The sequence below is a fragment of the Engystomops pustulosus genome, chromosome 11, assembly GCF_040894005.1.
Source record: "Engystomops pustulosus chromosome 11, aEngPut4.maternal, whole genome shotgun sequence".
NCBI lineage: Eukaryota > Metazoa > Chordata > Amphibia > Anura > Leptodactylidae > Engystomops > Engystomops pustulosus.
In genome coordinates, this window is record NC_092421.1 from 14452189 (window position 1) to 14477634 (window position 25446).

Below are 25446 nucleotides of genomic sequence, written 5' to 3' on the forward strand. Positions count from 1 at the left end.
CAACAATGCCAACGCGTAAATATATGGTTATGTCATCCCCTTACCGTCATGGTTACAAATTCTAGTAACTGAGTCCTGTATGTTGCTGTATAGGTCATGCAAACTACGCAAAACGCATCCTAAAAAAACATCAAATGGAAAGAAATTCCTGTACATTTGGTGCATTGCTTTATATACCATAATATTGTACAGCATTTATAGTGCTCCTATAGCATTACTGTATAATGCTGCGCTATTATTATGTCTCTAAAGACCTTCAGTGGAGAAAGATTCACAGTCATGGTGTCGGAATTGGATCAATCAAATGTTTAGAGTGTAAAAAGTGCTACGTTTTAGTCCATTAAATCGACATACATTTATGTCCGTGTAAAGCAAAGGGTGTGGTTTTCCCGTAATGGACAAGTCAGCGCTTCAGTTTCCTGCAGCAAGTCTTATCAACGCAAAGTAACGGAGTCTGTCGACACTTATTAGCATCTCCAACTTTCCATATGGGCTATGTAACTATCCGTGTACTGAGATATGGATCTCCGGGAATTGTGCTGTGATCACATAGGGTTAGTAAATGTACAGCAACAGCCAACAAAGTGGTTTAAAAATTGGTAGCAGAAGCCTATGGCCAGATGAAGAGGCTTGTAACATCACAGGTTTATTAGAATCTTATTGGGTGAAAGGGTTGGGAAATAGCCTCAAAGTGTGTATATCGGACCCATTTTTATGGAAGTATTTCCCAAATGTGAGCATAGACCTAACAAATGCCAAGCAAAAAGTGTCCTTCAGTATGAAATCCTTCTCATTGTCACTCATCTCTCAGATGCTGAAATGCACCTTAAAGGGGTTGGGCTCCAATCCCAAACTTAAATAAGTATAAGGATCTAATATGATCACCCATATACTAATCACCCTGTTAAATTTAGAGGATCACCGCCAGGAGCCACAGGTCACGGGACCTTCAGGACTTCCTGTCACGTCATGTGTAATTCAGGCGGATGGAGGGGGTCATTCATTACTGTCTGCATTACTGTCCCATGTCCTAGGATGGAGGGGCGTGGAGATGTATCCGCAGACTCCTCCAACCACTGATAGTGGAGTGAAAGGACACGGGACATTTACTTAACACAAAAACCAAGGATGGATTCCAGCAATCAGGTAAAAAAGTAGCAGTTAAAAGTTCATCTTAAACCAAGTTCTGCTCTCCCGGGTAGCAAAGGGGTTTGGTCATGGTATGAAGACATGGAATGGTTAATATACCATTAACCTATGTAATACCCCTGTGATCAGGCTTGGCGGTGTAGTGTTCCCAACCAATCTCTGATTATATTTCTGGAGTTGATCCCCTATCCTATAGATATTTTTTATTTTTTTTATTTTTTTTTTTTTAAACATAAGAGTATCGTTAGAATCTTCTGTAAAGAACTTTTTTGCGCGTGGAGTTCAAACTCTCTTGCATCGTTCCTGATTTCTTTACTAGAGATGTCTGTATAAAGCAACGGGTGCTACCGGGTAGGCACATTATCCAGTTAGGGTAAACTCCACATGATTGTATAGAAACAAATCTCATTGACAAAGGTGACACTTAGGCCTATTGCCCACACTTGCATCGGAAGTGTGCCTGAGTTCAGTTCAGATTTTGAAGTTTTCTGGACATAAATCAAATCACACTCGCTCGTGGGCAAAAGTAGTTGATTTATTTATACTTTTCTAGGAGAAATAGTAGAATTCAGATTTTAAAAAGAGAAGCTGCAGAATTCTTACTTTATAGGAAATGCTAGTATTATTGAAATACTCGTATATGAGGTGCTGGTCCTCTTTACTGTCATGGAGTTTGTTGTATCTCCTCCTTCTCTAGAGATACATTCTAGTATAGACTCTGTGAGGTCATAGGCAGAACATTAATATAGGTCAATACAATACAGAAACTAAATATTCGTACAGGGGACACTTCATTGGAGGACCATACATATGAAAGGTGCTTCTATTTTCTATTCTTAAAGCCATGGGAAACCACAGCCGTTTCTCGTTGATCATTGTAATATGCTCCCGGGATTAGTCGCCAATGAGTTATCATCTTGAAGATCATGTGTGATTGTCATCTAATCTGTTCTGGGTCTGCTTGTTGTATTAGTCATACACCAAATGTGGTTTATTAACTTCTCCTTCCATGTAAAATACCAGATTTGTACAGAATCTACTAACCATGAGATAGATTTGCTCATCTCTAGAAGCGTCCATGTTATACCGTTTCCATAAGGCTTATTGGCGTTCCGGTCTTTGCGCATAAAGTAAATTGCTCTTAATCAGATATCAGTGTAAGTGACGCCTGCAGACGGTAGCTCAGCTTGGGTTCATTTAGATGAGTTTTATCAGTATCATTAATCCCAGGGACAAGCATAAACAATGGTGAATACCAGGCCACATAGAGATCTGTCAATACAAATAGTATGGGATTCACTATAATTCCGGATGCTCCTGGAAAGTGTTGTACAACACTTGCATTTCCAAATATAATCTGCATATTAGGATAAAGGGCCTGGCTATGAATCTTGAATTGACCTTGTGCCATTGTACACATGGTGCAGCTGATGCCTACTCCGATACTGCATAGAAATCTCAGGTCACATGAAATTAACCCCTAGTTGGAGGAATATTTATGTGACCGATAAAATGTTCCAATGTGATTTTTACAATGTGGATATAGACGGGAGGGCCAGATGCTACAAACAAAGGCCTTTGTTCCCTTCCACCAGCCCCATAATCATTGTCGTACAATAAATGGTTCACGGATATAGTGTCAGCGGTGCAGTATATCATCACCTCCTTAAGATGTATATGGGGGTTAGTGGTCCATGGACAATATATGCAAATATCCCTCTGAGTTGTAGAACTTAGAGTAGGACCGTGGTGTAACATATTACATAATATCTGTGATATGGGAGAAATCGATTGCAGATCATTATGAATTTGTACCTATACATACATCATGGGGGGCACACAGAAACCAGCATGGATGACATTGCTGGGGCAGTAATGCATTGCCATCACTTCAAAATTGCCATATTTTGGAATAAGTTCATTGTATGCTATTGTTGTATAGAAATGGCCATTACTAGAGATGGTTCAGAAATATTGAGTATTTTGCACTCTATTAATAAGATCAATAATTTATTCTCCATTGCTTTTTATATGGAGAGGAAAGGCCCATAATATGGATCCATATTATTGTCATAGAAGTCAATGAGGTCAAGGTTCTTCTATAGTGTAGATAGAGTATATGTCTACTATAGTGCTCCAGAAGATCTTGCTGCCTATACCCTTTAAGATATCTGGACAAGTTATTTAAGCACAGTGAGAATCAACTCAAGGATCCTGGGGGAAAAGTGAACAAAAAAAATAAGCAAGCTTCCTTATCCCAGAAACCTATCTAAACTTTTCAATGTTTTTATAAGCGAAGTAGTAATACTATTTCTGGGCATTACAATACAAAGCAGCAGGCAATGTTTAATATTGACCCTCTTGATATGGGAAACAATACCTTTGTGTATGTTAGTAGCAGCAGGACTGTGTATAACAGATTTATATTCCAGGATTGCAGCTGTACTTGACACACTGGGGCAGTGTCTACACACCCATGTATTCTCTGATCTCTGTGTTCATATTTCTCCACAGCAGCTCCCATCTGATTTAATATGTAACAACCTGCTAGAGCAGTGACTAGAAGCAGAGAGTGGATATGCTGTGTTCAGTAAAAATATCTCACACGTGTATGGATACACAGATTTCAAGGGCCAATGAAATTGAATACTGTCTGCAGCTTTGTATGGTTAATGATGTTGGTAGACTTCTAGACACATTCTAAGCAGGATTATTAATAAAACATTTTAGGTGATATAGAAAACTTACTGCTCTCTGCAGAAGCATAATCTTTCGTGTATCTCGGCTTCTCTGTTAATTGATTGTATTGTAGATAAAATAATGGGCGCTCTACATCTCTATTGGATGTACGCAGTGGCAAACATGGTGAACTTGCAGATAATCCTAAGTGGCAAAGATTTCGATGATGTATGTAATGGTGTACTGCAGATCAGTGTTGGCCTTGAGGTTTATTTTATAGAAGGTAAAATGAAAAGCCTTACATTTTTATATTAGGAATTTTTGTTATCTTCTGAGTATACTTGTAGGCAGCAACAAAGCTTGCAACAGTCTGATGTAAAAACCTGTAGCTCAGTTCACACTTTAGTTTCGCATGTTCCATTCTCCCTTCTGTTATTAAAGGGATTGTCCACTATCAGCAAATAATGGATATGGTTTGTGTAAGGAAAAGTTATCCAATTCTCAAATATACTTTCTGTATCAATTCCTCACAGTTTCCTAGATCTCTGCTTGCTGTCATTCTATAGAAACTTTCTATGTTACTTCCAGTGGATAGAAGTCTGTCCATGGTGATGTGATGGACACGCAGGTGCACCCGGTATTATCACAGAGAGTAATAAGAGCTGTGTGATAATAACTGGTTGTGCACCTGCATGTCCATCACATCACATGGACAGGTTGATCCTCTGGAAGTAAACATAGAAGCTTTCAATAGCAGTACAGCAAGCAGAGGTCTAGAAAACTGAGGAATTGATACAGAAAGTATATTGAAAAATTCTATTTACGTAACTTTTCCTTACACATTTGGTGAAAGTGGAGAACCCCTTTAAATATTAAATATTATTAAAGCAGCAGCTCACATCCATTTTTTCAGCTATTAATAACAGAAATATAACTGAAAGTTCCATACATTGAAGTCAAGGAGGAATGGAAGGTGAACAGAAGACTTACATTCTTAGTTTCCTTTACACTCTCCTAAAATGGCAAGTGTAAAAGAAACTTATATGGAAACATCTTATGCATCTTATATGGAACCACTCAATGTAGTCTTATAAATATATGGTCTGGGGTCTCACATAGGATATAACCATTAGCAGCCGACTTTAGATCAATAAAGAAATAGGTTATGCTTACATGGCTATGACTTGCTCTGGTTCCATGGAAGGCAGTGATGATAATAGTTACTGGTTCATTTCACCACATTGCACAATCTGGTTGTGTTATTCATTGCTGAAAATTACCTTGAATTGTTATAGCCGTAATAGACATTGTAATGAACAGCAGAAGAAAGGGGACAAAGGCCGCCACTTATGGATGGAGCAGGCAGCTGGTCGGTGTCACCAGGGCTTCCAGTGGGTGTAAGTATTGCAGTGATGTTAGGGGGGCATTTGTGTTGCAAACAAGGACTGAAACACAAGGGGTTAGAGAAGACTTTGAATTGCACTTCTTACGATGTCATTTCTTTGAAGTTAACTTCAAAGTGTAAATATTTAAGATGATGACACGGAGCTGAAAGGCAGGCAAGTTTTTCATTTTTGAAATGATTGGGATCAGAATGAGGCATATTTTACAAATCCAAATATTTTGTTGCAATTTTATTTTATGTAACAAGTATAGAATGTGTGACCAGATACATGGAAGAGTAACCAATGATGTCACATAGTAACCAGAGGCATACATGCAGGTCCCCCCTCCCCCTATCCAACATCTGAACAACTATATTGTGTGTTATATAGAAGTGACATCTTTCTCTATGGGGAAGGGGTGTCCTTCCCGGCATCGTACGCTCCCGGACCTAGATGTAGTATTGCACATAATCTCCTTTCATTTATATTGGACTGAACTACAAACTGGTTGATGTTGATGTGACCTTCCAGGCCTGTAAAGCAGAAGCATTACCTACTACTTCATACAGTTGACCCATGGGGGCACCATGTGTCCCACCACAACAATTTGAATATTGAAGACCTATAAATAATAACAAAGATGTCTCGAAGCCCCACTTAATACATGCTGCCTATAGCGTTATCTTCCTGACATAGTTCTGGTACAAACCTTTATCCTAATGGATTATTTCATGTGATTTCACCTACATTGACTAGCGGTGCACATTCACATAAGTTGTCATCATCTTTTAATCCTTAAATCGGCGTCTATGCATCCATATTACCATCAGCTGAGCGGATCTGAGGTTACAAAACCTGATTGGAAACTGATACAGTATATGTGAAAAAGCCCTTTAAAGGGAACCTACCACCACGATTCTACCTATAATGGTAGGTGGATGTATGGGACGTGAGGAAAGCCCTTTTTAGAGCTAATACTCCACGCCCCAGTAACCTCTCTTCTCCTCCGACCCTTACATCTTCGGCGTGCAGCCCTAAAAAGGGCTATCCTCACATCCCATGCATCCACCTACCACCCGTTCTACCTTTATGGGTAGAATTTTGGTGGTAGGTTCCCTTTAAAACTTCTTGTGTGAATTAGAATTTCCCTGCCCTAAGCAAATAGCACTTTTTCTTTGTATTTTGTGCGTTACATATCCAGTATCTATAAATCTGTGTGTTTGTATTGATGGCAATCTCTATTGAACACTTGAATATATGTTGTATCTTTATAAGCTGGTGTTATATGTTATATACTATATTATTTATGCCTGAGAAGCTAATAAAATAGATTTGGTTGAGAAAACAAAAGAATTGTAGGTCATTTCCTGTATTTAGTCCATACATTTTGTTTCATGAAGCAAACTTGCGCTACTTTTGTCTCTTAATCTATCAAATAGCAAGACATTGGGTTTACTTACTATCTTTAGGTTAGGAAATTGAATGCTTAATACTGGGTTCCTACATATAGATTACAGTTGATTATGTAATTAAAGAGGTTTTCCCACATACAAGCTAGGACCTATCCACAGGATAGGGCCTAACTTGTTGATTGGGGTTCTCAGTGATGAGACCCCCACAAATCATGAGAACAGGAGGTCCAATGGGGTCCTAGGTACTTCCATCAGACCCCACATGGCTCCCCGAGATGAATGGAGCAGACGGCCTCGCATGTCCGTTCTGCTCCATTCATCTCTATGGAGCTGACGGAGATTGACGATTGGACTTACTCATTGATCCAGGCACTGTGACTGTGGTAACCTTCTTATATTTGTTACCCATGGCCTCCTTATTTTTATCAGATTCCCTTTAAATATTTTTTTTTTTCAACTGAATAAGGGAATTGTAATGGAAAAAAACCTTCCATACTTAAAGGAAATCTACCACCAGGATAAGGGATTGTAGACAAAGCATACTGACTTACTGGTGTGTGCCCCCACTGGCAGAAGCTGCTCTTCTTGTAGCTTTGTATGCCGTATGCCTTTGTTTTTAAGAATAAGAGGTTTTAAAAATTGTCCATTGACATCTATAGAGCCTGGAGCCCCTGAGGATCATTTGCATAATTTGCTAAACCTTTTTTTGGAAAAACAAGGGCCTAAGGAGCTAAAATAAGAGAAGAACCTGCATGTACCAGCATGTATGTCAGTGTGCTTGGTTTACAATCTTTTATCCTGGTGGTAGATTTCCTTTAAAGGGAGAACAGAAGACCTTCCAATATGTAATGCTCTCATAAAACAGAGAGTCTAATGGCACGTTCTAACGCAGGTGTGAATTGAGCCTAAGAAGCCTTTAAACGCTCATTCAGGCTGAAATTATTATTTTCTATTCAACAATTATTTTTTTCATGTGAGACAAAGTGTAAGAAATGTGTTCATGAAGCTGTTTGGCACGACTTTACCGCTTGTATGGATGTGAATAGAGAGCATAGAGAGCAGTAGAGAGCATAACTCTGTGATGGATCGGCTTTTGAGGTCAGCGTTACTTCCTCTACATCTATTTTTAATTGGACCAGCAGAAGGGGCAAGAATACTGTCTGCAGATTTCCAATTAACAGCGCTCCAAGGATGTCAAGTATCTATGCCGGATATGTATACAACAGTGTTTTAACCGAGGGATCATCCTAGTTTTTACTTATCATAAAGGTGTATTCCTTTTTGCAATAATTTCCATGCTTTTATTACAATATTAAGAAATGTAGAACCAACATGCAAGGTTAAAGGGCAGCCAAGTGTTCTATCCCGCTATACAGGTATTTACATTACCATTTACAATCCTGTACAATGCAATGTTGGTAAATTTGGATTTCACATTTTCTATGCAAATATCCTGCAATTCCGTCACTGAATCCATGGTAACATCCACTGTAGGAATGCTAGGCCTCAGGCTAAGTTCACACATATAGTAAAAATTATACTGTAGAGCCAACCTAAGGGGACATCCACATTTGATGTACACATAATGGGTTAGTTGCTGACTGCTAACCCATTGCGTCTTACTATATCAGGAGAGAAGCAAGAGATATTATATTCTCAGCTTTCAATCCTTACAGTGAAAAGATTAAATGCAGCAGAAGACCACTGTGATTCCGGCAGGAAGACCACCTTGAGATGTATGGAGCAGAACGGTCATGCAATGAGGTGTCCGACTCAGGTACCTGGGACCCCATTGGGCCCCTTGTTCTTGTGATCTGTGGGGGTCCAATCACTGAAACCTCCACTGATCAGCAAATTAGGCCCTATCCTGTGAATAGGGCCTAATTTGGTTCGTGGGATAACCCATTTAAAGGGTCTTTATTGATCCCTGATTGCTTATCTGCAGCAATATGATTATTTTTACCTCTAGTAGTTGCATTGTACTAAGCCTTGTTGCTGCCTGTAAATGTGGCTTCAACAATATTTTGAGACAAATTTGTCTTACCCGAAACATTATACATGCATACAGAGTGGATTATAATAGACTTTTTCAGTGGTAGCCCGGGGCCCAAGCCTTCTAAGGGACCTATGACCACCCAAACCACCCACCAAATGTTATACTCAGAAGGACCTTTACCCATGAAGTCCTTGAGCATCTCAATACACATGTACATAAGTGCCATTTCAGGACTTTTTGAATGTTTTCCAAAGGTCCCGAAACCGGACCTGAAAGCAGGCAGAAAGGGACACATCCTCCATTCCCCCAAGAAGCTTGATTCTACTACCATATATAGGAGGTTAATTCCAGACTTGTATATTCATATTGTCCAAGGCCCATGGCAGTCTTAATCTGTCCCTGCATGTATAGTGTTGGAAGCAAATATAGCATTCATGTCCTTCCCTAGGTGTTAGCAGATTTGTAGCAGTGGTTCAAATTATATTTTATCATTATAGAATAAATTATAATTGTACAGGGACTCCACATTCAGTCCTCAATCACACAACCACAGTAGGCATCCAAAAGGGCATCATATGGTGGTACACAGTGGGGGTGCCCCCATATACTTTTTGGAGGCCATTTCACTGGGGAAAATGTATTAAGACTGGTGTAAATGCAAATATATTCCCCCTGCCGCCACTCTGGCTCCTGTATTCACCAAGAAGCTCCAGGCAGATTGGACCTGTAGACCAGATCTGAACTGGTTTTCCAAGTGGAGACTATAATAAATCTGGCGGGCTTGGGCGTTAATGACCATGCCAGCCCTACACCCACCCTGCCCGCTCTCTGCCCTGTACTGCCAAAAGTGCCGTACAAGTTAAAGATAGCTGGGATAGCCTAAAAAAAAACAACTTATTATTAGCAGCCCAGAGTGCTGGGACAAGATGTCCAGTGCTCCAGGATGCTCCAGGATCTCCCTGCACATCACTCTCCCATGCCAGGAGCTAGGTAGAGGGAGGTAAACTCATGCGAAAGGCATGAATTCATGAGAGAGGGAGGTGTGAGGGCGTGCATAATTAGCATCCTGGAACACTCGACATCTCGTCCCTGTGCTCCGGGCTGCTAATAATAAGTCTTTTTTTCTAGGCTATCCCTGCATGTCAACATTAAAGAATACCAGCGCCGGGATCGGGATGAAGAAGAGTGCAGGTGAGTATGTGTATTTTGTTTTTTGTTATTCTAAATGGTTGTTTTCATTTAAAAAAGCAGCTTCTGTTTCCTATCTTCTAATGTGTTAGATAGCCAGTCTGGGTACACCAAAGGTCTCTCTATATATAAGGTCACTTGTGAAATATTACACATGCTCAGTTCCTCAGATGGCCCAGACTAGCATGTGTAATATTTCACAAGTGAATATTAATGCAAAGTTAAATCATGAGTTTGGCTTACATCAGAAAACTTCTCAGATGGAACGAGCGGAGTCTTCAAGGGGAATTCAGGAATACATTAGCTGTTACAGTGTGTATTGTTGCTGTGCTGGGGAGTAACCTGTGTGTGATGTTGTTTTTCGCGGCTCAGAATAGAGTAAGAACACTGGGAATTGGCTGGATTTGTAACGCTGTAGGTGTTATTGTGGGATGAGCTGGAAGATTCGGGAGATTATTATAGAAATTAATACAATTGGCTGCGTATATTATTCACTATCTGGATTTAAACTTGGATCATCTATTTTTAATATACTGTTATGGAGCCTAGATTGTAATACCTGGCAATGTGTCTTTTAATGCTTATAGCTTCATTTTTTTTTTTTTTAGGGTCCATGCACTCGAACATATTGCGCATGGACCATGCATGTCGATATTGAGTGTTGAGAAATGTAAAAGTAACATATTTTATACACTTAAACAAAGGTCCTTTTGAAAATCTCTTGTTCACAGGGGGATGGTGGTAAGTTGATCATGGACCCTTTTAAAAACCGACCACCTCAGGTCCTGAATATTTAGAGAGAATCAGAACAACATAATGCAAAATCCTAACAAATAAAGTTCTAGAATTGTCATTTTTTAGAGGGGGTTTCTGGGACCAAAACACTGATGAACTATTGGTTGGATAGGCTTTTAGGTTAAATAAGTACAAATTTGATCGGTAGACTCCAGCTTTTCCCCCATCAGTGGTATAATGGTTTATTTGTGATCCAGCTTTTCCTCGTCCTGAGAGTTAGACGATTGATCTGAATGGATCCCGGAATTTAAATTTTTGTTCAAATAGAAACTTTTTCCTTCAATGTCCTCACTGATTCCCCTTCCCGGGAAGCTATCAGTACATGTCTTTATATATTATTCATCATGTGTTCCTTTAATGCCGCCGTGCATTATTTATGTGCTGTACATATGTATGTCCTATGGTTCAGCATTTCTATCAGTGTTTTGTACCCAATGGTTAAATATTTGTCCTGCTGACGGCTTTCTTGACATGTTGGACCATGAAGTGTGAAAAGTCTTACGGAAAGTATTCAGACTCCTTTAAATTTTTAACTCTTTGTTTCATTGCAGCCAATTGGTGAAGATCAAAAAAGTTTTTTCTGTTCATTAATGTACACCCCATCTAGATATTTTGGCTAATCTATTAAACAAGAAAAACTGAAATATCACATGGTCATAAGTATTCAGACCCTTTACTTAATATTGCCTGGAAGTAGCTTTGGAGCTAGAAATGATGCAACAGGTTTTTCTCACCTGGATTTCTAGATCCTCTGCCTTGCAGATCCTCTCCAGTTCCCTCAGGTTGGATGGTGAATGTTGGTGGACACCATTTTCAAGTCTCTACAGAGATGCTCCATTGGGTTTAGGTCAGGGCTCTGTCTGGGACAGTCAGGAATGGTCACAGAGTTGTTCTGCTTTGTTATTTTAGCTGTTTGCTTAGGGTCGTTGTCTTGTTGGTCCAGTCTCAGGTCCAGAGCACTGGGAGAGGTTTTCATCCAGGATATTTCTGTACTCTGCCACATTTATCTTTCTTTCAATTGCGACCAGTAGTCCTGTCCCTGCCCCCATAGCACGATGCTGCCAGCACCATATTTCAATGTTGTTATTTGGCAGGTGATGAGCGGTGTCTGGTTTTCTCCATAGGTACCACTTAGAATTAACACCAAAAAGTTCAATGTTCGTCTCATCAGATCAGAGAATCTTATTTCTCATAGTCTTGGAATCCTTCATGTGTTTTTTTGCAAACTGTATTTGGCTTTCGTATGTCTTACACTGAGGAGAAGCTTCCATCGGCAGACTCTGCCGTAAAACCTCCGACAGGTGGAGAGCTGCAGTGATAATTGACTTGGTTAAACTTTCTCCCATCTTCCTACTGCATTGCTGGAGCTCAGCCACAGTGATCGTTACTTCTATCAACCAAGGCTCTTCCCCCATGATTAGTTTGGCTGGATGGCCAGGTCGAGGAAGAGTTGTGGTGGTCCCAAACTATTTAAGGATTATGGAGGCCACTGTGCTCTTGGGCAGCTTGAGTTGTGCAGAAATTCTTTTGTAACCATGGCCAGATCTGTGCCTTGCCACAATTCAGTTTCTGAGCTCATTGGGCAGTTCCTTAAACTTCATGATTCTCATGTGCTCACATGCAATGTGAGCTCTTATATAGACTGGTGTGCGCCTTTCCTAATCAAGTCCAATCAGTTATTATTAATTAAACACAGCTGGACTCCTAATGAAGAAGTAGAACTATCTCAAGAAGGATCAGAAGGAAATGGACAGCATGTGAGTTAAATATGAGTGTCACAGCAAAGGATCTGAATAATTGTGACCATGTGATAATTCAGTTTTATTATTAATAAATTAGCAAAAATATCAACAATTCCAGAGTGTACATTAATGAGCAAAAAAAATAAAAAATACTTTCCGTACCCACTGTACATTGCTGGGTATAGGATATTGCTTTGTTTACACTGCAGAAATCATACATTGTATTGACGTAAAGGGACTATGTGGTGGTGCATAGGGCATGTACCATACACAACACTCAGCTTTGCAGCTATGGGCATACTGTAGATGCATTTATGATACCATAAGATAAGTAGGGGGAAGGTAGCCAAGAAGAGCAAAAAGGACATTTCAGGCAGCAAGATGAACAGTACCTACATAGAAAATAGGCACTTCCAATTTGAAGGATCCCTGTGTCCTTGACACCAAGTATAATAATCCAGTATTTTATTAATCAAATACTGAATACATTGTCATAAACTGTAACCCAATATATAAAATTATGTAGGATTCAAATGATATAGGCATGATATAGGATTGAAACTATATAGGAATAGGATTTTCTTTGAATTAAAGAAAAAATTGAGCTGACGGCAGATATAACATATAATGGAAAAAAATGAACCACCTTTTAAATCTCCTCTGCTCCAGCACTGCTGCTCTGGTCAGCTCTACAGTGATGATGTCATTTACATTGGTAAGATAGATCACATGAACAATCATTGGTCTTTGTGGTCAAGTTGGCAAGTATGGCATGTGACTGCTAAGATCAGTGTAGATGACATCATCGCGGCAGGACCAATGAGGACCAGAGTAACAACCCTGGAAGAGTGTGAAATTTAAAAGGTGATGGTATATTGATTTTTTTTTTTTGTCTGAAATCTGACAAATGTCTAAATGAATTTGGATCATGAAGAGAAAAAAAAATCTGTAAAGTCAAAAATTGCCTTCCAAACCAATAATAGAGTTACATTGAAGGGAGGACATGCCTGTGGCCACAAACTAATGAAGCAGTTCAGAAATGATCACCAATAAAATAGATATTCAAATCATCCTGCAACTGGCTATGCCAATGCCAGGCTGAGAGGTAGTGGATCCTCTGAACTCTGCGGACCATGACACAAGCCACTACCTGGGACCGGAGTCTAAGTGGCACCCGGTTATTACCAGAGACCACCGCAAAGCGGGTTGGACTTGCTGCGGCGTGGTACCACCAGGTTGTTCCACAGGCGTGACTTGTCCGCAGTGGCAGCCAAGGTCGTGGTACAGGAAAGGCAGGCAATCTCGTAGTCGGGGACAGGCAGGAGGTCAGGACAAGTAGCACAGGATCGGAGTCGGAGACGTAGCAAAAGGTCAGGGCAGGCAGCAAAGGAGCGAAGTCAGAAACGGAACCCGGTTCTCGAAAACAGCACAAGGCATCAATAAAGTCTTCTCTAGGGCTCAAGGCACAAAGATCCAACAAGGCAAGTAGGGAGGTGCCGGATTTATAAAGGTGGAGGTGGTCATCCAGCGCACCAATCAGTGCTGCGCTGGCCCTTTAAAATTCCCTGAAGCCGGCGCGTGCGCCCTAAGAGACGGGGACGTGCGTGCACAGACCTCGGCCGTGGATCCGGAACAGGGAGAGGTGAGTTGCGCTGATGCCGTGCTTGTGGACACAGAGGGGCAAGCCCTGTGACAGCCAAATTAGCCTACAAATTCACTGACAGAGGTTGTACCTGGCTACAGGGCTGGTGTCCAGGGGGCAGAATTCCTCTAATAATCATATAATATTAATTTGCCTTACAATATCCAGTCATTATTCTAGATTACATGAGTTCAGGACGGTCTTATTCCTATTTTCCATAATTAGTTTGGGCTTATGTGGATTTTTTTCTTGCCCTCGCCACACAAGGAAGAAGATGGGTGGTGTCACCATCATACTTACCTGCAAGGTCCCTGAATGGTGGAGGGGGTGGGAATAAATTAGAACCACTGTTTGACTTTATATTATTTATTTGCATAGAATATCCACCACATTCTATGGAAATGAAGAGATAAAATGTGCATTAGTCCCATAGCATAGGGTTAAGGAGGACATGAGTTGTCAGAGTAACATCGGGAGCGGCTGTTGCCGGGCTGTGGTGCTCTGCTTTGCCGTGCCTCTGCAGTGCATTTGAGCATTACTTGTGTGTTACATAAACATGCACCGTGCCGGCTACATCTGCAGTGCTCGCTCCTGGCTCCGAGCCATCCTGGAGATACAGAAGAGGGATTCTTCCACTAGCTGGTGCACACACTCTGTACCATATAGCTGCAGTCTCTGCTGCCTGTGAGAAAGGAGAAATAAACGGAAGCGATTATTTCGGATCAACCCACGTCGCGAAAAAAAAAGCCCAGTTCCATAAAGTGCTTAACCCTATAAATCCCATTTCTGTGGATTATATAACAGAGCTTGGGAGCCTGGTCTGATGTGAGCATAGAAACAGATGATGGTGTCTACCTTACATATCATATATGTGGAATTGCAGTATGAGAAAACAGGGAAACTAGATCAAGATTGCCCATTAGGCTTGTCCACAGAGCTGCATCAGTCAGGTTTTGCAAATCTAGATTTAAATCAAAAATTCATTTAAAAAAAAAATTAATTTATGATTTTACATGAAAAGCCTGCACTAACAGCTGGCAGCTATCTTGTGTGATTCATAGCGATCCAGACACAGTCCAATGCTTCATTAATTGTCCTTTTGTGACCTTGCCAGTCTTGCCAAGGGCACAGACTCATTTGTAAGGCTGCTCTGTATTGTGGCAATACCTAAGTGTCCTTCAGCCTTCTTATTCTCTCATTGGCCTGAACTGTAAATCGTACTGAAGCTAGCCTGTCGGGAAGACATTTGCCTATCTGTAGATCCAATTGCAAATGGAAGAAATGTCCAATTGCTGAGAGACACACCGGGTTGTAAAGCTTCTGATCAATGGAAACATTAGCTGCGGATAAAGCCTTAAAGGAACACTACAGTCACGTCTGATTCATTGTGTTATGACGATTGCAGGGCCTAAAACGAGGACCATGACTCTTGAAATACCAAAGACTGCACCTCCCTTCAGGTACTAGGCAGAATTCAATGAATATGCTTTAACTGGAGTGTTCCTTTAAGCTGACTCTGTTCACAAAGGGGTTTCCCAGGCTAACAGGAAAATCCTTTGGTGGCTAATGATGGTGTAAAACTAAAAAAAAAGGCATATTTAGCCGCCCCTGGTTCGCCTAGTGCAGCAGCACAGTTCCTGTTCTTCATTAAAACACTGAAAGAAGTCAGATATTGTTATGGCGGTATAACGCCCTACCAGTTAAGAATACAAGAGATGGTGTATAATGCTGACAAAAATGATATATAAAAAGTACAAGTTTATTTGGTATCCATTGAAACCAACTGTGGGGCACAGCCTCCCCCCTTATTGAATACTCCTTATTAATATTACCTCTACACCCTGTCCTTACACTTTTGGGTGGGATATATATGGTATTACTTCTGTGCTTGATTACTTCCCTGTCCCCAATGGGGCTCACAATCTACAAGTGTTTTTGGAGTGTTGGAGGAAACGGGAGGACCCGGAGGAAATCCACCCCAACACAGACAGAACATACAAACTATTTCCAGATGTTGACCTGGATGGGACTTGAACCCAAAAACCCAAATGCTGCAAGGCTGTAGTTTCTAACCACTGCGCCACCGTGTTTACCTGTGCCTGTTATGCCTTTGCATACACCACTGTTCCTAGTACTGAGAAAAGTTCAGATCACCCAGATAAATAAAATCCTATGTCTTTATTCCATTACCCAAGGTGAGTTTCGGATCAGATGAAACTCTGGTCGGGTAATATGGTCTTGGCGTCTTATGTTATTATCTTTTATATGCAAAGTTTCTGATGCTCGTTTGCAAGTACCGTATATGAAATAAAGACATTTGTTAATATTATATACATCTGGGGTGATCTGTACGATGCGTATGCGCATGCAGTTTCCTACTGCAACTCCAAAAACGCTGGTCCTCGTACTGGTAACGTAGAACGTGTGAACGGCATCTTGTATTCTATAGTAAAGGGGTGTGTTGTAGTCATCAAACCACCTCTTTTTTTCCCTCCATTTTGAATGTGGTGAGAACTAACCTATAAGGACTTGAATAGTAATGATAACTTAATAAAGATGCAGCAACTATCCCGGTCTTCACTGTGTCACTTCATCTTTCTCTTAAGAATTCTAAGCTCACATAGTGTAGCACTCCCTTGTGGTTCAGTGTCTGATTTTTATGTCAGAGTCTCAGCTAAACACTATCAAAAAGTATCAGAAAAAGTGAATGTTTTTAAAAGTATCTCAACTTTTTTAACTTTATTATCCAAATTGCAATGTTGTGATGCAAATGAATGTTTTACTTACAGTATGTGCTGAGTGCATGTATCATCGAACATAATACACAAGATCCGAATAACTATATCAACCTCAGATGCAGTCCATGTTCCATTGACCCAAAATAAGTACATTTCCATCTCCTACATGACTGACTTATTTACTGACTAGGATAGTTAAGGAATGTGATTTTCTGGTGTTCTTCTTAATCTACATTTGCACAAGTCCAATTAGACCTTAACCCACTGAACATGTACAATAAATCCAGCTTGAATGTGCACAATGTGCCTTAGGTTATGGAGCGCGGAGATGCCGTAATGATATAAGCCATTCACATGATGCATTCCAGAAGAAAAATGACAAAATTGTCCCATTTTCCTGTAGAAAATGCAAATGTATCAACAAGTACACATTCTGAACATAAAAAGTCGATATTGTCTCACCGTGCCGCCATGAGACATATTTATTATGCTCAGTTACATTTTTGCAACATTAATTTATTTCAGCCTATAGAAAATTGCAATCTGACCACAAAGGGTACGTACGCCTCTTATACACCCTTAGGCTACCTGCAAACAATGGAACCAGATACCTATACTGTCTGAGGTCGGGAGCTCCTAGCACCTGAGCAGTAATTCGCTAAAGATGGCACAGTACACCCCAGCTACACTGCATGTGTAACTAGGGCCACTGTACTGCATCCATCCCCAGCCTCTGCTGAATGTATACTCTGGTCGTTTCCACTATTATGTAGCTGCACGTCATCTCCCAGGTGACGTAAGGACAGATACGTCACCTGGGAAATGCACATAACCAAACAGTGGTTGCTGCTGATATTCACTCCTCCTCCGGTTATTATAGGAAGGAGCTGAACAGGAGGATGTATCCAATGGTATGAGCATGCAGTTAGGGCCGCATAGATAAAGTGGGGCCCTGGGAAAAACTTAATAAATAAAACTATTTTCTGAACAGTCACAATAATAATAAGACTAATAATAAGACTTTATAGTTTTGTAGGATGGTAAGGCAAACTGTAATATAGGAGTGTAGGAAAATTTTATGGGAGATAAGACAGATGATAGGTAGATAAAAATAAAAATTATATAGATAGATGATGCAGACATATAAAGTAGAATATAGATAGATAATTTGAGAGGTAGATAGATATGAGAGATAAATACACACTGTAGAAGAGAGAAGATTGATTGATAGATTGATAGATAGATAGATAATGTATAGGAGGTAGATAGAGGAAATATAGATACATAGAAAGACAAAAAGCTAGAAAGATAAATGGTCAGATAGACAGATATGTAAATAGGAAATTATAAGAGAGAAATAATTAGACAGATGATGGATACAGACAGGAGATATATGATGAGCATCTTCACCCAGACATTCATTAAGGGGATATTAAAAGAGTAATACATCCTCTTCCCACAAAAGTGCACATGCAGGGGGCCCCTTTAGGACAGGGGGCCCTGGGCAGATGCCCAGTTTAACCCCCCCCCCCCCCCCCCCCCCCATGCCGCCCTTCATTCCTTGGGGTGCACTGCTGGATACAGATACTGTAGGCTTGGAATCCCCCAATGTATCCTTCCAAAACAAAAACAGGTTATCTAGCCTAACAAAAACAACAGTGAACCTAGCGTAACAACAACAACAAAGGCGGCTAAATATAATCACAAAAATTGCAAAACAAGTGATAAAATCCCCAATATTTTGGGTACCTCTTAAGCACAAAAATCACTTAATCCTTTCAACAGCAAAATGGTTTGGTTTTCATGGCAACCACACAAAGCCCCTCAGCTTGTTCCTCATTGTGTGTGATGTTTGTGGAGGAGGGGGATTGGGCAAAGTGTCAAAATTACTAAATTAATGTAAAACGCTTAAGTGCTAAGGGTGATGTAAAGCGTGCCTGGCACGGAGATGATTAATTACTATTGTGTTGTGGACTGTGCCGTTCTATATGGTTTGTAATTCTTTTTTAAGTTTTTTTTTATTTTTTTGCTTACAGCTATAACATTGGTACATAAAATGTAGATCAGAAGCTGAGGTGCAGCTTTACTTAAGAAATACTAAGAGGTTTGTGTTGCATAATTGAATTTGGGAGTGTTGGTTTTATATTTGGCAATGACAGGTGCTGAATACAATTTAGTTCTATTGGATTTGAGAGAAATTGAGATTCTGCAGACAGTAAGTAACTAGAGTCCTCTGGGCCCCCGGGCAAAATTTCTAACACCACCCCCTCCCCAACGATTACCACCATTATTGCAACAAAAATTATTGCAACAAAATTATTGCATTATTGCTACAAAAATTATTGCACCATTATTCCATTATTGGCAGAAAAATTATTGCACCATTATTGCAGCAAAATTTCTAAAACCACCCCCTCCCCAACCATTACCACCATTATTGCAACTGTAATGCAGCGCACAGACATGGAGCACCGTAGTGCTGTCCTCGTGCGCTGCATGAACGGCCCTGTCTGAAGGAAGAACAGGGTGAATATTGAAGAATGACGGCTACGGGCCCCCTCCCTTTAGGCCCGGTTGTGGTCGCACCCCTTGTGCCCGCAATCATTACACCCCTGTCTGCAGATTAAAACTCCAAGGCAATTTCTGCTGCAGATTTTTTTCTTCCACCATTTTTCATTTATTAAAATTTCTTCTTTTTCTGATAAATTTACAGAGCGTCCCCCTAGGCTTCCTGCACGCTTAGCGTATTATATCCACACTGAAAATCTGCAGTATAATTCGGTCCATAAAGGTTCCTGCACAGACTGTGCATTACCTGCGGATTTTCTTGTGGTAAATCCATAGTGTAATACAGAAGCAGAGTAGTGTATGGGATTTATCACAATCGTTGTGGTACGTGGTTTACGGTGCAAATTCCTGATCTGCAAATTTCTACTGTGGATGAATTTGACTGATTTCTGATTATCGCAGAATGGGGTAAATATAGTAGCCATTCCATAGTGTATAAATGGGTACCATTAGGGTACATTCACATGTTGCAGAATACCTGTGGGATTTACACCAGCGCTTATACCACAGCCATTCTGCAAGCATCAGAAAGAAGTCGTAATCATCCCTATGCAGATTATGTTCAAAATGGGAATGATCAAAAATCTACAGCAAATAAGCATTTCTGCAATGTGTGTATGAGATTGTCATCAGCCCCCTACCCAACAATGCTGCTGTATTACCCCATAGATATGCGTATAATACAGAACATGTGCAGTTACCCTTAGAGTCCATCAGTTGTCATTAGAATCCTTCATAGAGACGAACCACACATTGATATGGCGTCTGCTACGGATCTGTGTGAACAGAGCCTCATCTGCTGGAGAAATCCTCATCTGCTATGATCACAATAAGTTTGTATATGTAATAAAATCACAAGCTGCAGGACTTCTGATTTACTTCCATTAAATCAAGACGTAAAGTGAGAATTCGAGAACAGTGGGGCTTATTTACTAAAGGTCCGCGGACCGCACTTTTGTTGGATATTCCAAGGTTTTTGAGTTTGCACGGCTGGAACAGATATTTAGAAGGGGATTGTGTCGCATGCGATCGAATTTTGGAGCAATCGCTCTGATTCGGACTGAGCGCGGGGTTTAACTTTAAAATTGCGTTGCAAGACATGCACTTACATGCAACGGGAAGAAGATGGTGAACTCCGGTGGACCTGATCGGGGAAGCGACACATGCCGGAAATCGGGCACATGATCTATGTGAATCGCGGCACAGTGCATTATCGTTGGACATTCTGGGTCGGGGATCGCGCCAGGGATAGGTAAGTAAATGTGCCCCGTTATGTGAACTGAATGCACTGCTTAATTCTGTATAGACCAACAATACTGACTGTTCAATATCCGTCTACATCTAAACTATGAGCTCATTGATCATTGGTTCCCGGCAATCCTACTCCTGAAGAGAAGAAAGTTCTGGGAATATGGTTGATCTATTGATCTGGCCCATCATCATCTTCTGCTCTATTATCCCCGATGTGCAGATTAACATGGCTGTGTCATAAGAAATGAAAGGCTCGGTGTTATTCTGTATAATGAATCCAATTTCCTCTGGAAGCTGGAATACCCAAAGGGTTGTACTGAGCTTCAGCACGCAGCCTCCTTGTCCATTTCATGTTTGGCTTCTATGACACAGACACCAGTAACATATTAAGTCGGAGAAGATCCATCTGTACTCACTATGGAATTGGCTGCAGGTGTTTTTATATATTGTCATGTATAAATGTATGTCTTATCCATTGCTTAGAAGATGTAGGAACACAAGGCAAACCAGTTGGCATACATTTTTTAGGGTGCATTGACTTCCTCTGGATCAACACTGTACAATTTATAGCTTTGCCTTTATGGACCCTGAATACTTTATCTTTGGGAATTCTCCCTTTCCTTCATTATTCCCAATTTCTTGAGACACCACTATAATGGCATATAGTGCATGAAATACGCGTTTGTAGGGCAACAAATCGAATCTGAATCTTTTCTGCTGGTGGACCGTTATGGCTGTCATTCATCCCAGAGCATAGGAAGGGGGAAAGTGAAAAAATTACTTCAATATTTATAAATCGATATTTTTTAATCATTTTTACATATCAACATCGGTTTTGATAGTTTCGGTTTGAACCCTATCTGAATCTTTTGAAAAGTTATACAAATGTTCTATGATTTGAACCTTGGACTGTTCTCTCATCTCTACTCGTGTGTAGTGCAACGTTGCATCACTTTTCGTGGAATATGTGAGGATCGGAGAATAATGTTTGGGAATTGTGGGTATTATGTGATCTTGTATAGTATCATTTTCTGTAAAACATCTGAATTTAAATCAGTGTGCTGTATTTCATATTTGATATATACCGGTATGTCCTGGTATAAAGAAGAGGTTTCAGACTTTTACTTGCTCCTTGTCATTCCGTTTATATACAGTTTTGACTTTGGCTTGAAAAATGGGGGTTATCCTTGATTAAGAAAACAATATGGCTACTTGCCAAAACAGCACAACACGTCATGAAAGGTTGTTTGTAGTATTTCAGCTAAGCCCCAATTACTTCAACATAGACAACCTGCAATATCCAATACCACCCAAAGTCGGGTAGGGGCTATATCTTCAAAATAGCCATGTTGTTCTTAAAATTTTGGAAAACCCCTTGATGGCCGAAAACACATACAGCGTAATTGCTGTGGGTTTAAAACGAGTGAAATCCCAGCAGCTTATCCGCGATTAAGGCTACATTCACACTGCCGCATATACGGCCAATATACGTCACCCATGGATGGCAATGGGCGCACGGCGCCCTATGTGATCGGTACGGTGCAGCACACGTGCGCCATACATCCCTATGGAGAGGGGCGGGGGTGTGCAGCGCTCACCTCCTCCTCCTCATCTCCCCTCGCGCTGCTGTGTACCCGCAGTGTGAATCTAGGCTGCGTTCAAGTGATGCGCTTGTTACGTGTTATGTTTGAAACACATTTCAAGCGCATAGGTAGTAACTCCTCTTCGAACGCATATAGGTTTAAACTAAGTGAAGTAGCTACAATTCTTTTACCTTGTTAAAGGTGAAAATATATGTTGCTACTTCCCAAAATCAAGGATTTCGATCTAATTGTATCTGCATTTCGGGGAGGAGTTCTCCCAGTGCGCTTGAAATGCATTTCCAGTGCTTACTGCTTTCCCAGCCTTACAGTGGCAGCATAGCGAATGGATTTTTACCAATCCCACCTTCATGCTGCGTAAAATCACTCATGCTGCGGGTTCAGAACCTTCAGATTGTCATCTAAAGTCATATACTCTTTGCATGGAGTTCCATCTTTGCGCACCACCCCCTGCTCTATATTTTATATCTGCATGCTGCTGATCTCCATAACAAACCCTTTTCCATCACTCAATGGGGATGTTTAGTTAAGATTCAGAATTATGAGACATTACACATAGTAAAGCGGCTGCACTATTGTACCATTAATCTGTCTTTTAGCTGATTAATATAAAGTGCGTCCTGTAGCTAAATGTTCCTTCATCCTTTTCTATAAACTGTTGTAAATGTTATGTAAAACCCAGATTTATTGAAGAAATCAGGTCAGCAGAAAAAAAAAATCTGATCCTAATAAGTCTGTGCAAGAGCGTGGTTGTAATATTTTTCATTTTCTATCTGGGTTATGCTTAACCTAGTAGAAAAGTGAAGACTACTATGTGCTAAGCCTGGCAGAATAACAGATCTAGCAAAATGTTAGTACAATGAGGGCGCAAGTAATTGATTACAAGTCGCTGTAATGATTAGGAGAAAATGATGAGGTATAATGAGCTGTCTGAAATTTTTCTAAAAATGTGTATTGTTAGATCGCTGTGTGTCTAATCACTGTAGGTTTGTGTAGTTCATTAATGTGGTCTCATTAGGTCGGATGGACATCTTACAGAGGGTTCCTGCACCCAAAATCCATATATGACCCAGTGCCGTAGCTCGCGGGAGCATACATTACATGGCAGGCCCTTCATTTGGAGGACAGTGCCTTGTTACAGGTTCCTTGCTGCAGCATCACTCACCATTTTGTCAATTGCTGCTGGTTTCTTCTAAGTTTAGATAGACTGGTGGAATGATTGACTACCCCCCTTTCTTAACATCTATAACTTAAGCCGGCACTTTACCAGCAGCATTAACTCAACCCAATTAAACCTGAATAACATTCACACTGAGGCTTGTGTTGGGTGGTGGAAAACCGGTCACAGCATTTATTAACAAAATAATCTTTAACAATATAAAACATTAGGCACTGCAAACAGTAGGCACTTTCAGTGCAGGAAATCTCCATCCAACGGTAAACGGCTCGGGACTGCACTATGCCCATCTGGACTCCCAGATGGCAAGTCGGCCAGACGAGCAAAGTACACATCTCAGATCTCCATTTTCCGCCATCTGTGACTTCAGAACTAAAGAAACATAAACATACAAAAAACAGTAAAACGTTCAACCAATAAATTAGGGAGGGAAGGAGGGACTGCTTCTTGAGTGCCGCAATCCAGAGAGGAAGGGGGAGGAGACTCGCTGCCCTTATATACAAAACAAGAGGGGAGGAGGAAAGTGCACTGCAGCAACCTCCTCCCCTTAAAGTGCCCTTACACTGCTTAACCCCTTAACACCTCCTCAACATCCTCCACCAGTCCAGGTGCACCCTCCATAGCCCGTCGGGCGTACACCGCGTTCTTTAAAGATCAGATTGCTTTCTTTTAACATAAAACATTATTAAATCTCTAAAACTCCTTTCTCCAGAATACAACTCGGGGGAGGGGGGACATGAAATGGATAGAAGGGTCTTAAGAAGTTTAGCAGCTGATCAGTGAGAGTCCGACATATATCATGAGAACAGGACCCCAAGCAATCAAAAAAGGGGGTTCCTGTTCTTACTAATTGATGGAACAGCACAACAAGAATATGTATTCAAGCTGCATTCAATTGTGTGACAGTGTGGGGTAGCACTTTGGTTCCACCAGCATTTTTAAAAACAGTGAGTGGGAGTGCTGGAAATACCCATGTGGTGTGCTCTGCAATTTCTGACACATACAGCATAATATTGAATGAAGCAGCACGGTGCACATCCATCCGCTGGACCCCCACATTCTCCAGATTCAAGGGGCCCTAGTACAGTAGTTGTACGCTCACCATTCAGCTTGGATAACTTGGTAAACCCTTTTGTGTTAACGGTTCTGCCCCATTGATCTAAAGATAACTTATGCTCCATAAGTTATCAGACTATCACAAGTTGATGATATACTTTAGCACTGTAGTGGGTTTCTACCTTTGCAACTCAAAAAAAAGCAAAAACGCTGACATCAGGGGACTGTTTAGCTTAATCCCCATCAACTTCAAGCCTGATAAACCAGGGGCACTTCCTCATAGATCCAGGAACTGCGACTGTGGTAATCTTCTTATTTGTTATCCATGGCCTCCTTCCGTGTAAAACTTTAAAAATTATGCTAATGAGCCTGAAAGGTTACACTGTCTCTCCATCTGCTAACTCAGCACTTTTCCCCTCCCTCTGTCTGATGTAATCTCAATGAAGCAGAGGAAGTTTCAGCACACAGTGGGGGGGGGGGGGGGGGGGGGGAGTGGTCTTTGCACAGTGTAACAACCATGCTCTGGGCATGGGCATAACTACAGCGGCTGCTATGAGGCCCGCAGTGTCAGGGGGCCTCGGCATCTGGGGTTTTGGCTGTGTATATACTGTATTTGTGTGTAAATGCTGTTTGTGTGTATATGCTGTATTTCTGTGTATATGATGCATAGCCTTATATGCTCTATGTATATGTTTATATATATGGTGCTTATATACTGTGTTTGATTGTAACAGGTGTTAGTAAACCAATAGGTATATTTTTAAGGGGGCCCCATTCAGAAGTCTGCTTTAAGGGCCCTGCCTCTCCTAGTTACAACCTTGGCTCTGGGTACTGCCCCAGTAGCCTTTCAGGCTCAGTAGCATAGCGTAAGTGCCCCTGGTTTATCGTAGCCGATTTTGATGGTAGATTTTTTAAAAAACAGTAAAATTATCAGCAGAATATTATGTGGGTGCTGTATGGGGAATGGACACTTGCTGCACAGATCATAAAGGATTATAATTCTACCATTTACCATACATTGTAAATAATTTTCTCCTGCAGTGCTACCACTAGACACATGACAGTAA

The 25446-nt window shown here is 40.8% G+C and overlaps 1 protein-coding gene and 1 long non-coding RNA gene across 43 annotated transcripts in view; one reads left to right on the forward strand and one right to left on the reverse strand.

Annotated features, from left to right (window-relative positions):
- Positions 1–25446, forward strand: part of ANK3 (ankyrin 3) — a 411799-nt gene that overhangs the window by 200857 nt on the left and 185496 nt on the right. The gene's annotated exons all lie outside the window — the stretch shown is intronic.
- Positions 14349–25446, reverse strand: part of LOC140105759 (uncharacterized) — a 244894-nt gene continuing 233796 nt past the window's right edge. For all 3 annotated transcript variants that reach the window (XR_011850634.1, XR_011850632.1, XR_011850633.1), the window contains one exon: positions 14349–14670. This is a non-coding gene — a long non-coding RNA (uncharacterized lncRNA). The remainder of the gene's footprint in view (positions 14671–25446) is intronic.